Source organism: Schistocerca piceifrons, chromosome X (genome assembly GCF_021461385.2).
Source record: "Schistocerca piceifrons isolate TAMUIC-IGC-003096 chromosome X, iqSchPice1.1, whole genome shotgun sequence".
Classification (NCBI taxonomy): Eukaryota; Metazoa; Arthropoda; class Insecta; order Orthoptera; family Acrididae; genus Schistocerca; species Schistocerca piceifrons.
The window spans coordinates 913,203,062-913,217,137 of NC_060149.1; positions in this window are offsets into that span (position 1 = coordinate 913,203,062).

Genomic DNA, 14,076 nt, shown 5'->3' on the forward strand with positions numbered 1-14,076 from the left:
TTGTTGCTTTTCAAATCCAGTTTTTTGTGTGTTATTGGGTGAAATAGTGTGATAATCATGACGAGTGAAAAGCGCAAAACTAGGTTGCGAAGCAACGTGAGAAATGACAATGACGATGAGCAGAGCTTGTTAGCACCACCTAGTAACGAATTGACAAATGTTCAAGACAATAATTCTGTAACAGTGTATAGGGACATGCACCAGGCAGTAAATAATTGGGTAGAAATTGAAACAATCAGTGAACAGGGAAATATTGCCGATCGATCGGTCGGTAACAGCTCGCCTCAGGAATGCGGAATATTAGAACGAAATCTTGCAGATACCGTAGATTCAGGTTTTGTGTCATTACACTTTTCTCAATTAAGTCAAGATACATTCTCTGCTTTTCAAAATACGGATATTGCTGGTGCTCACGCACTGACGAAAAACACAAAGGAACATGTTTCAGTCACTAATGCATTGTTATTGCAATTAATTCAAAAATTTGATCAAACAGAGAAAGAAATACAGCAAGAAATGGAACAAAATCTGAAATAAACGCAGCAACAACTTCAAAAGTTAGATATAACTGGCGAAATTAAACAAACTCTTGAACAAACACGTGAAGATTTAACCGCTGAGATACTCAAAATCGAATCGAAATATCAAAAAATTTCTGAAGATGTAAAAACACAGATTTGTGACCATTTTCAGCCTATTTTTTCGTGACATGAAAACACATTACAGAATCATGAAGCAGCCATAAAAGAACTGCAGACCATTGTACATGAAAATCACTACACCTTGCAGGCTAAAGTTGACTCTGTTGCATCTACCGATACGGCCTCGCAACTTGTAAAAAAATCAGGATAACTTAACGGACACAGTAGATTAGATTACGACACAAATGGACACACTAAAACGTGGTTCAGAAAAACACATGGAGGAAATCAGCACATTATCGGAAAAAGTAGCAGTACTATCGGATCAGTTAACAAATTTATCTACGAAGGTAGGTGATGATTTGAATGATACAAGACCGGTAGCCTTTACTGACACAGAGGAGTACGAGGAAATTAGGAAATTCAAACGAAGTCAGAAACAAATCAATACGCAACACAAAAGTGAAATGAGGGAAGTACAAGATCAGTTGGCACAGGTGATACAAGAATTAGATGTTTCAGAGGATACTCGCACTCCGATACGGGGAGAGGGATTTACAAATACAGAAAAGTCGCAAAGGAAAAATACATGGTATTTCGGAGATTTTGAAAGGAATCGCTAGGGTGCAGCGAGCCTTGAGATGGAACCGTCGACACGACGTAAGAATGACCAATGTACGACTCAGCGTCACGATGACTTTGGCTATAAGCTCTTCATCACAAAGCGTAAATTTAAAACATTCAAGAAGTCTAGTAATGACATACATGCACAAGCTTGGCTTCATCAATTTCCTCATTGTTTTCCTCCTAATTGGTCATCAGAGCATAGATCAGAATTTATGTGTGGCTATTTAGAAAATGAACCAGCTGTAAGAATGCGATCGGTTATTCGACACAATCACAGTGAAGGAGATTTTTATCATGCCTATCTTTCTGCATATTGGTCTCAGGCTACTCAAGATCGAGTAAAACACAGTAGTATAATAATGAACCATTTCGAACAGTCTGAATTTTCCGGCCTTGTAAAATATTTTGAAGAAATGTTACACAAGAATCAGTATTTGTCAAACCAGTACAGCCTCTTGGAACTTATTCGCATTTGCTTAATTAAGTTTCCTGAACCTTAAGACATATTATTTTGGCTGGACGTTGTAAAGATGATATCGAAGCTTTTCAGAGACTTTTGCAAGAATTGGAAATCGGCACAGACAATCGCATGATGCGAAAACAGGAAAACGACAACAATTACAGCTCACATCCATCACAATTTCCTGATGACAGAAATAATAACCAGACACTACAAGGCTACTGTTATAACGCAAATCGTGACCGAAACAGACGCCATCTATATGAGAACCATTGGCAGAATAACAATAGTTACAGAGAAAGATCACATTTACGTGGTAATGACTATGTCAGAGACAACTGTAGAAATAGATTCCGTATTTCTAGATTTCCGGAAAGCTTTTGACACCGTTCCTCACAAGCGACTTCTAATCAAGCTGCGGGCCTATGGGGTATCGTCTCAGTCGTGCGACTGGATTAGTGATTTCCTGTCAGGAAGGTCGCAGTTCGTAGTAATAGACGGCAAATCATCGAGTAAAACTGAAGTGATATCAGGTGTTCCCCAGGGAAGCGTCCTGGGACCTCTGCTGTTCCTGATCTATATAAATGAGCTGGGTGACAATCTGAGCGGTTCTCTTAGGTTGTTCGCAGATGATGCTGTAATTTACCGTCTAGTAAGATCATCCGAAGACCAGTATCAGTTGCAAAGCGATTTAGAAAAGATTTCTGTATGGTGTGGCAGGTGGCAGTTGACGCTAAATAACGAAAAGTGTGAGGTGATCCATATGAGTTCCAAAAGAAATCCGTTGGAATTCGATTACTTGATAAATAGTACAATTCTCAAAGCTGTCAATTCAACTAAGTACCTGGGTGTTAAAATTACGAACAACTTCAGTTGGAAAGACCACATAGATAATATTGTGGGGAAGGCGAGCCAAAGGTTGCGTTTCATTGGCAGGACACTTAGAAGATGCAATAAGTCCACTAAAGGGACAGCTTACACTACACACGTTCGTCCTCTGTTAGAATATTGCTGCGCGGTGTGGGATCCTTACCATGTGGGACTGACGGAGGACATCGAAAGGTTGCAAAAAAGGGCAGCTCTTTTTGTATTATCACGTAATAGGGGAGAGAGTGTGGCAGATATAATACGCGAGTTGGGATGGAAGTCATTAAAGCAAAGACGTTTTTCGTCGCGGCGAGATCTATTTACGAAATTTCAGCCATCAACTTTCTCTTCCGAATGCGAAAATATTTTGTTGAGCCCAACCTACATAGGTAGGAATGATCATCAAAATCAAATAAGAGAAATCAGAGCTCGAACAGAAAGGTTTAGGTGTTCGTTTTTCCCGCGCGCTGTTCGGGAGTGGAATGGTAGAGAGATAGTATGATTGTGGTTCGATGAACCCTCTGCCAAGCACTTAAATGTGAATTGCAGAGTAGTCATGTAGATGTAGATGTGAATAGACAGTATGGAAACCAGAATAATTATTATCAAGGGAGACAAAATAACTTCAGACGTAACAGTCCACCTCGTAATTACGATTCCGGGAGAAATTCTCCAACACTTAATCGACAAGAAAGAAATTACAGAAATTACCAACAAGACGACAGACATTATAATTATGGCAACAGACCTGAATTTAATCAGAACTGGCGTGACTCAAATAGGGAACGGCCCTCTCGACAAGCTGAAATTGTTGAAATTAGACCTTCAATTCCCAGTAACGACAAGCGACAACAAAGAGATAATAGACAATGACTAACATCGCAGGCGGCCACAAAGCGTACCTACGAAGCTGACGACGTAGCTCCCGTGACTAACAATTGCGTGAAAATGGAAGACATTAGTGACATTTTACTCCAGGAACATGATATGAAACAGAACAGCACTGTGTATCCTACAATTCACATCACAAAAAATGACATAAAATTTACGGCAGTACTTGACCCTGGCAGTCATATTTCGATAATTAGTGAAACAGATTTCAGTGAATGCAACAAATCGAACGATTGCCACACACTTCCTTTACGCCAACAAACTAACTTAGAGACCTTTTGTCAAAGCCACAGATTTGTTATGACTTTTCTTATTGTTCCATTATTATCGACAGAGATTATATTAGGTGTAGACTTTTTGAATGAGTATAAAGCAACTTTAAACTTTCACGACGATTAAATAAGTTTAAGGAAGAAGGTAGCTTTGAAATAGCTTTGAAATTTGGAGATGGCTTTCGAACCATGACGAAGAAATCAATCGGCTTTGCCTTTTGCAAGATCACAGTTTGGAACTTTCGACGGAATTTGACACAAATAATCACTTTGCAAGTGCTGACAGGGATGATATTGATGTCGTCTTAGATACTAACGTTTCAATTCAGAGAAAAATTCAAACAACTGAGAACTATAATAACACTGATATGCAGGACATTTTTGACATCTTACTAGCACATTGCACGGTTTTTACTCACAAAACAGGAACAATTAAAGGGTTTCAATACAAATTTCGTGTTCGTGAGCGTACTAAATTTTGCGTCAGACCATACGTAATTCCGGCGCATAATGGGGACCGTGTTGGAACAGAAATACAATCTGTGTTTGATGAGGGCATTATTGAACTAGCGGTAAGCTCATACAATAATCCATTACATGTTGTTGAAAAGAAAAACGGATCGGTCAGGCTTGTCTTCGATTCCAGACAAATAAATACCATAATCATTCCTGAAACAGACAGGCCGCAAACGTTGGAAGAACTTCTTCAAAATTTAAATAGCGTAAAAGTGTTGTCCTCTATTGATCTCAGATCCAGCTTTTATCAAATTAAACTTCATCCAGAATGTAGGAAATACACAGCGTTTCTTTGTTTCGGCGTTTGTTATTAATTTCGGAAACAACCTTTTCGTTTGAACTTCTTTGGTAGCATTTGTTCGTGGGCTAAATTCCATATTACCTGAGTTCTTAAAACGACACATCACCCCGTACGTGGACGATATTTTAATAGCAGAAGCCTCTTCGAAACCACATCATCGTATCCTCAGGTGACGGTTTTGGGACACATTATTTCTTGTGAGGGCATTCTGCTGCATCCTGAAAAGTTATAAGCAACCAGAGCCATTCCAGTTCCATCCAAAAAAAGACAAGTTCGCAGTTTTCTAGGTCGCGTGAATTTCTACCGTCGTTTCTTGAATATGCAAATTCTACAAGGTGTACAACTTTGCTTCCGCCGTTTTTCCCCCCATTTGAGACTTTAATGAAACAAATTGGTAACAAATGTCTCATTCAAAGTATTTTCCATCGCTGACCATTACTTTCTCCCATCTTTCGGGCAGTGTACGAATCCTGCGTCGAAAAAATTGTTTATCTTTTGAAGTGATCCACGAATCTATCCAATTTGTGACTTCTTCATGAGATATGAGATCGGAAGAGTTGGTCACCCACGCCATGCGCCATTGATCTAAACAGGTGATAGTCAGAGGGAGTAATGTCTGGAGAATACGACAGGTGGGTAGGACTTCCCATTGTAGCATTTCCAAGTACGTTTTGACCTCTTTTGCAACGTGGGGTGAGCGTTGTCGTGCTACAAAATCGCTTTATCGTGCCTATCGGTGTATTGCTGTCGTTTGTCTTTTAATGCTCTGCTCAAATGCATTAATTGCGTTCGATAACGAGCACCTGTGATTGTTTCACTTGGTTTTAACACCTCATAGTACAGGTCAGCCGTGCTGGTCCCACCAAATGCAGAACATGATCCTGGAGCCGTGAATATTCGGTTTGGCCGTCGACGTGGAAGCATGGCCGGGATAGCCCCGTGATTTTTTGCGTTTAGGGTTATCGTAATGAACCCATTTTTCGTTCCTGGTCACAATGCAATGCAGAAATTCCTTTCGTTTCTGCCTCTGAAGCAACTGTTCACAAACACACAAATGCCGTTCAACGTCTCTTGGTTTCAGCTCACACGGGACCCAAGTTCCTTCTTTCTTAATCATGCCCATAACCCTGAGACTTTTGAAATGGCTTGCTGTGTCATTCCCACCAATCGTGCCAATTTTTCTTGAGTTTGACGCGAGTCTTCACTCAGCAATGTCTCCAATTCTGCATCTTCGAAAACATTCTCTCTTCCACCACTATGCCGGTCTACGACGTTAAAATCACCGTTATTGAAGCGTTGAAATCACTCACGACAAGTTCTTTCAGTAACAGCGTCTTTACCATACGTAACTGAGAGCATTCCATGAGACTCAGCCGCTGTTTTCTTCATATTGAAACAAAACAGTAACACCTCCCGGAAATGACGAGAATTAGGCTCGTAAACTGACATTTTCAATCAAGAACAACTTCATAATGCAGACACATATCGACTAATGTTTGAATGAGGTTATGTTGACCGAGGTCCAAGCTAACTGTCTGACGTCTGCGATCTGCTTCTGTCGACCGCTACTTACCTTTGTCGTCACCTATCGGCAAACGGCGGAAGAAACGTTGTACACCTTGTAGTAACTCCAAAACTTAGTTCTCTCACTGGCAAAAACGCTATTTGGAACTGGGACGAACAGGCACAGTTGGAATTTGATTTTTTGAAAGAAACGCTACTTAACGCACCACTCTTAGCTCACCCAGATCTGTCAAAAGATTTCTGCCTTAGCACGGATTCTTCTAAAGTTGGTCCTGGTGCCCATTTATGTCAAGAAGCTATGGAAAATGACATTACTAATCAGAAAACCATCGCTTTTGCTTGCCGCGTGCTAACAAAATCCTAGAAAAATTATTCCGTCACTGATCTGGAAGCTTTAGCTATCATTTGGGCATTTGACAAATTTCGTTTTTTTCTTTCTGGCAAACATGTAAAAGTTTATAGTGGTCAGCGAGCATTACAATTTCTTATGTCATCAAAATTAAATCATGACAGGTCGAAACGCTGTATATTGTTTCTGCAAGAATGCCGCTTCACAATAATCTACATTCATCGCGCGGAAAACATTGTTGCGGATGCACTGTCACATGTACCGGCTGGCCTTGAGAAAAGCAGCACAGAAGCTAACCTTGAGGAAAATTTTAGTATTCAAAAACTAGCCTTTGAAAACTTCGTCACTGCATCTTTAAAGGACATTGCTCATGAGCAAGACAAGGATCAGATTTGAAAAGATACACTACTGGCAATTAAAATTACTACACCACGAAGATGACGTGCTACAGACGCGAAATTTAACTGACAGGAAGAAGATGCTGTGATATGCAAATGATTAGCTTTTCAGAGCATTCACACAAGGTTGACGCCGGTGGCGACACATACAACGTGCTGACATGAGGAAAGTTTCCAACCGATTTCTCACACACACACAGCAGTTGACCGGCGTTGCCTGGTGAAACGTTGTTGTGATGCCTCGTGGAAGGAGGAGAAATGCGTACCATCACGTTTCCGACTTTGATAAAGTTCGAATTGCAGCCTATCGCGATTGCGGTTTATCGTATCGCGACATTGCTGCTCGCGTTGGTCGAGATCGAATGACTGTTAGCAGAATATGGAATCGGTGGGTTCAGGAGGGTAATACGGAACGCCGTGCTGGATCCCAACGGCCTATTATCACTAGCGGTCGAGATGACAGGCATCGTATCCGCATGGCTGTAACGGATCGTACAGACACGTCTCGATTCCTGACTCAACAGATGGGGACATCTGCAAGACAACAACCATCTGCACGAACAGTTCGACGACGTTTGCAGCAGCATGGACCATCAGTTCGGAGACCACGGCTGCGGTTACCCTTGACGCTGCATCACAGACAGGAGCGCCTGCGATGGTGTACTCAACGACGAACCTGGGTGCACGAATGGCAAAACGTCATTTTTTCAGATGAATCCAGGTTCTGTTTACAGCATCATGATGGTCCCATCCGTGTTTGGCGACATCGCGGTGAACGCACATTGGAAGCGTGTATTCGTCATCGCCATACTGGCGTATCACCCGGCGTGATAGTATGGAGTGCCATTGGTAACACGTCTCGGTTACCTCTTGTTCGCATTGACGGCACTTTGAACAGTGGACGTTACATTTCAGATGTGTTACGACCCGTGGCTCTAACCTTCATTCGATCCCTCCGAAACCCTACATTTCAGCAGGATAATGCACGAGCGCATGTTGCAGGTCCTGTACGGGCCTTTCTGGATACAGAAAATGTTCGACTGCTGCCCTGGCCAGCACATTCTCCAGATATCTCACCAATTGAAAACGTCTAGTCAATGGTGGCAGAGCAACTGGCTCGTCACAATACACCAGTCACTACTCTTGATAAACTGTGGTATCGTGTTGAAGCTGCATGGGCAGCTGTACCTGTACACACCATCCCAGCTCTGTTTGACTCAATGCCCAGGCGTATCAAGGCCGTTGTTACGGCCAGAGGTGGTTGTTGCGGGTACTGATCTCTCAGGATCTATGAGCCAAATTGCGTGAAAATGTAATCACATGTCAGTTCTAGTATAATATATTTGCCCAATGAATACCCGTTTATCATCTGCATTTCTTCTTGGTGTAGCAATTTTAATGGCCAGTAGTGTATTAAAAATAAATGGCATGAAAAGACACTCACGCAGATTCGTCATTATTATCTGGTTAGAAACAACATACTCTTCAAACGTTGCACTGTTGATGACAAGCTTTGGGTACTTCGCATTCTTGACGATTTTTTCAATGTGCTCATCTGGTACATTCATTTCAGCTACACACATTTTGGTCCACGAAAATGTTATCATATTCTTCGGACGACTTGCTATTTTAACAACATGGGAAAGAGAATTAGGAGAGTCTTGTCTATTTGTAAACTTTGTCAAAAATCTAAACCGTCTAGCATCTCACATCGTGCTCCATTGTTTCCTATTATTCCCGCTAGATTAAAAGAATTAACTGCTGTTGATCTTCTTGAATGGATTTTCGTAGGTTCTCGTCGCTGCTGAATTTACTTCAAAATTTGTTTCCCTCACACCGTTACGCAAAGCCACTGGACGGTCTGTATCCAACGCCTTTGTTAAAAATTCCTTACGTGAAGTTGGACAAGTTGCTAAAGTCATTTCAGATAACGGACCACAACTTAGATCTGCTGTTTGATCACGCATGCTTCCAAATCTTAAACTCAAATCTGTTTTTATTTCATTGTACTCACCACATTGTAACCTGTCTGAAAGCGTTATGAAAGAAATGAATAAGCTTTGCAGACTTTATTGTCACAGGAAGCATCAGTATTGGGACAGATACTTACACTTATTTCAAAATGCACTGAATGAAATGCCTCATGACTCCACTGCTTTACCACCTGTTCTTGTACTGAAGAATGAGGAACCACCAAACAGAATCAGAGAGCTTGTACGTTTTCCGATTACACGTAAACTTCGACTTAAAGACAAAATTGATTTGGCTATTAAATATATAAATTCTGCTGCTGGTAAAAGCAGAAAACCACATGGTAAGACAAATACAAATAAACTACAGATTGGTCAAAAAGTTCTCATTAAAGCCCATTCATTGTCACATAAGATGGAACATTTGAGTCACGAATTCTTTTTGATTTACAATGGACCTTACAAGATCCGACGTATACCACTTGATAATTGCGTTGAAGATGAAACTCTGCGTGCTAAGAAAAGTACAGAATTACACCACACTTGTCATGTATGAGGAATAATTTGCTTTCTGACTTAGTCTTTGCTATTAAATTTTTCATTTCAAGTTACAATTACGTTTTGTCACATGTAGCATGCAGCGATGTTTTGAAGTTAACTATGTAGTCAAGAACCTACGGAACATATTAAGACAGTAATTTTACGAGTTCACTTTTATAAGCAACATACGATACAGTCTTATTATGTGTACATTTTTGCTTGTTGATTGCACGAATACGTCACGACTATAAGGTTCACATTCTTGGAACATATACTGTTAATGAGGTTTTACTGCAACATTTTGATTTACTCGAAAAGAAACATTTTTTTATTTAAAGCACTTTCTGAGAGGTTGCAAATAACACAGGATTTGGTTTTTTTGACAGATACACGATTATATTACAACTTTCATTATTGCTTTTACGCTGTATCTGTCTGCACAGTCTCACAGCAATACGTTACAGTACAGTATTTTCAAGGTCCCGGAAATGAACGTAATAACTACGACATTTATACGCACAGAACTTTACTTTTGTATATGTCAAGGTCAGTACATCGATTTTTGGAGAACGTTGCTTACGAAAGACGATAACTACGACACTTAGCACATTTTTACCCTTAAGCAATGACAGAAATTTTCTTACAGCAAGAATTATAGTTTAGCGCTACATGACACGCATTTGAGTGATTACTTTTGTACTTGGAACATTTTTAGATATATTTTTGAACTACAACGATACAGTGAAGGTTTTCGGTGGTACATTTCATTCCGCAGTTTAATCTGTACGATCTGAGGTATAATTACATTATCCTTCATGAGGGTACACCCACTTCGTGCGCCATGCGTGTGGCAAGCACAAGAAGTCCTAGCTAATATGGTATTCGTTTATACAGTTTTATACATCGGTACCATATTTCTCTAACACAGAATTACACAACTATCTGGTCATTTAACAGAGAGAAATAAACATTTTTACCATGTCTCTGACATATGCCTAGGTAATTACACAGTGGGATTACTTCGCATTTAGGAAATTGTACTTTGTCTGCATTTTGTGAACTGTTCACATATACTTTAGGAACCGTTGTGATATCACGATGGCTTTGAGTGATGCATTTTGAATGTGACCTTGATGTAATGCTCTGCTGCGCTGGACTGTGTGTTAGCCAGCAGGAAATACCTATTGTTGTGTTGCCTGTCAACTTTAACGGTGTCACTTCAGCCGCTTTTAGCCTCACTGCACTACCGCAAGCGCTCGCACAGCAGTAGAAAAGAGAGGCCGTTGACCTTACTATTAACATTTCTTTGCAAAATGGTTCAAATGGCTCTGAGCACTATGAGACTTAACTTCTGAGGTCATCTGTCCCCTAGAACTTAGAACTACTTAAACCTAACTAACCTAAGAACACCACACACATCCATGCCCGAGGCAGGATTCGAACCTTCGACCGTAGGGGTCGCGGGATTCCAGACTATAGCGCCTAGAACCGCTCGGCCACTCCGGCCGGCATTTCTTTGGAGCACATACCACAAACGCGGCATACACTATTACTTGTAAACATATGATTACGTTCTGGAGTTTGTACTTTGTGCTACTTCCTGAAATGTTTATGAATTGATGAGAAATATTCTTATGTTTACACACCTCATTATGACAAGTGTCTCTCTACGAGAGTTGAGAGAATTTCTACTGACTTATGAAATACCGCATGGCTGCTGAATGATGTTTTTATGTTTTGCTTTGTACATAATTGTTTATTTTATTTGATATCTGGTTTCTGCTGCAGCATTGGTTTTATAAAATAAAATTCAATACATATGCTAATGTGAACACTTTCTGTCAACAGATCTGTTAAATAATGATTTTATGATCCACATTCTTAAAGAAAAGCACTTGGAAAGGAAAGAACAATAAGAGGGAGAAGGGACTAGTAACAGGAACTCCATACATAATTTTCTTTTCAAGGACTTGGTAATTTTTTGGTAGAATAAGTTGTTGTGGTGCACCACTTTATAGTGTTAAGATGTGACATAAAAGATAGAATAGAACCATAAGATTCAAATTCAGGTGATAATGAGGTGACGGTGGAATCTTACTGCAGAGTTGCTGCCTCATTCGTTGGCCATATAGGGAGATGGCCGGGCTCACGGTGTGAACGAAGTGGTGCCAAAACAAGGGAAACTTCATTTTCTATGTTCGAACAGTCGAAAAAATGGTCTCCAGTACGTTCCAGTTCCACCGTGTGGAAGAATAAATAAGCGTTTGAAACCTGAAGAGTTACTGCCATTTTGCGTAAATGGAGAATTTCTCTCCAGACGATCACAGCGAAGATCCACATTTCGGTTCCTCAATACTTTAAGAATAATCAGAATAATATCACTTTCCTCTCGGAATGTTTACTAACGAGCTAAACCACAAAAGAAAATTAAAATTACTCGAAATTAAAACTTACATCAGCAATTGAGCACACCTTTGTCAAAGGGTCCTGAATCTATAATCACACTGCAAGGTTATTGAATGTCACTATTTTGTTTCTTTGTCTGAGGCAGGCGCAGACCCACGTGTCCCGACGCGTGGCGTTACTGCCTCTATAGGCAGACTCCATCACAACAACGTCAGTATACACTCCCAGAAAAGAACGTTACACTATAAAGGACTGCGTTCAGTAGCTGGTGGCACTGCGTACAATACATGCATAATGTGGAGTTGTAGTAATAGTGATTCATTTGTAACAGTCATTGGCAATCAGATAGATCCCACGAGACCTTTGTGTACACCCTCTGTTTCGAATCGCATTGAGGGCATGCGTGAATCTGCGTCATCAAGGACCGTTCTGAACTGTCTGCTTGCAGCAGGATTAAGGTCACGTGGGCCTCTGTCAGGGCTACCCTGACTCCACCCACGACACCACCACTCTGGTGTCATGAAAGGGTTGACTGGAGAGTGCAATGGCGCTGTGTTATCTTCAGTGATGAGAGTTGCTTCTCTCTGCATGCAACTGATGGACGCACAGTCATACGTTGTAGGCCTGGGAGCTGTCTATTTCACACTGCGACATTTCCATACTACATCCGGGTACCGTCCTAGGCTTCATGGTGTGAGTGACCATTAGTTACAACTATCATTCTTATCTGGTGTTTCAGCAGGGACAAGTAACCAGTGCCACCCACATTGCACACGATGTTTTCAGTGTGCTGCGGTTACTATTTCTTCGACAGAAGGTGATGTGCTGTAGCGGGATAATGCCCGTTTACATACAGCTGCTGCGTGGCAACGCGCTCTTCGAGGTGTGCAACAACAACAGCCCTGGACAGCAAGACCACCAGATCTGTCGCCAGTTGAGCACTGGAAGGACGACGGTTCAATCCCGCGTCCGGCCATCCTGATTTAGGTTTTCCGTGATTTCCGTAAATCACTCCAGGCAAATGCCGGGATGGTTCCTCTGAAAGGGCACGGCCGACTTCCTTCCCCATCCTTCCCTAATCCGATGAGACCGATGACCAAGCTGTCTGGTCTTCCCCAAACCAACCAACCAACAAGTTGAGCATGTACGGGAAATGATGAAGCGTGACATTACTCGTTCTCCAGGACCTGCAAAAACCATTGGCGAATTGCAACAAAATGTGCACGAATATTGGGAAAATCTAACGCAGGATGCCATTCGTCTCCTTTTTGATTATTTTCATTCTAGAAATATGTATTACTGTGATTTTTGACCTCGCTTTATAGCGCTGTTTGTGTATCATTTGGTCTGAGTTTGTTACAATATACTCCTACAATGATGAACTATCTGTCACCTACTTGTCACCGGCCGGTGTGGCCGAGCGGTTCTAGGCGCTTCAGTCCGGAACCGCGCTGCTGCTACGGTCGCAGGTTCGAATCCTGCTTCGGGCGTAGATGTGTGTGATGTCCTTAGGTTACTTAGGTTTAAGTAGTTCTAAGTCTAGGGGACTAATGACCTCAGATGTTAAGTCCCATTGTGATCAGAGCCATTTTTGAACCTACTTGTCAATAAAGTGACCTTGTCCTTGAGGGTGTTGCATTTTTTATGGTAGTCTAGTTAATTAGATATTGTCTGAGTAGAGTAGTTTGACGGTGAGAGGCATCATCAGAGACATTCTCCTCCTGCAGTCTCCATTTTTGTTAGTAGTAGTGGTACACATACTCTCAAGTTAGGCGAATTTCAAGAACCAAGGAGGCACAATAAGACATACAGTACTGGCCATTAAAATTGCTACACCAATAAAAAAACAGATGATAAACGGGTATTCATTTGACAAATATATTATACTGCACCTAACATGTGATTACATTTTCACGAAATTTGGGTGCATAGATTCTGAGAAATCAGTACCCAGAACAAACACCTCTGGCTGTAATAACGACCTTGATACACCTGGGCATTGAGTCAAACAGAGCTTGGATGGCGTGTACAGGTACAGCTGCCCATGCAGCTTCAACACGATACCATAGTTCATCAAGAGTAGTGGCTGGCGTATTGTAACGAGCTAGTTGCTCGGCCACCATTGACCAGACGTTTTCAGTTGGTGAGATATCTGGAAAATGTGCTGGCCAGAGCAGCAGTCGAACATTTTCTGTATCCAGAAAGGCCCGTACAGGACCTGCAACATGTGGTCCTGCATTATCCTGCTGAAATGTAGGGTTGCGCAGAGATCGAATAAGGGGTACGGTCACGGGTCGCAACATATCTGAAATGT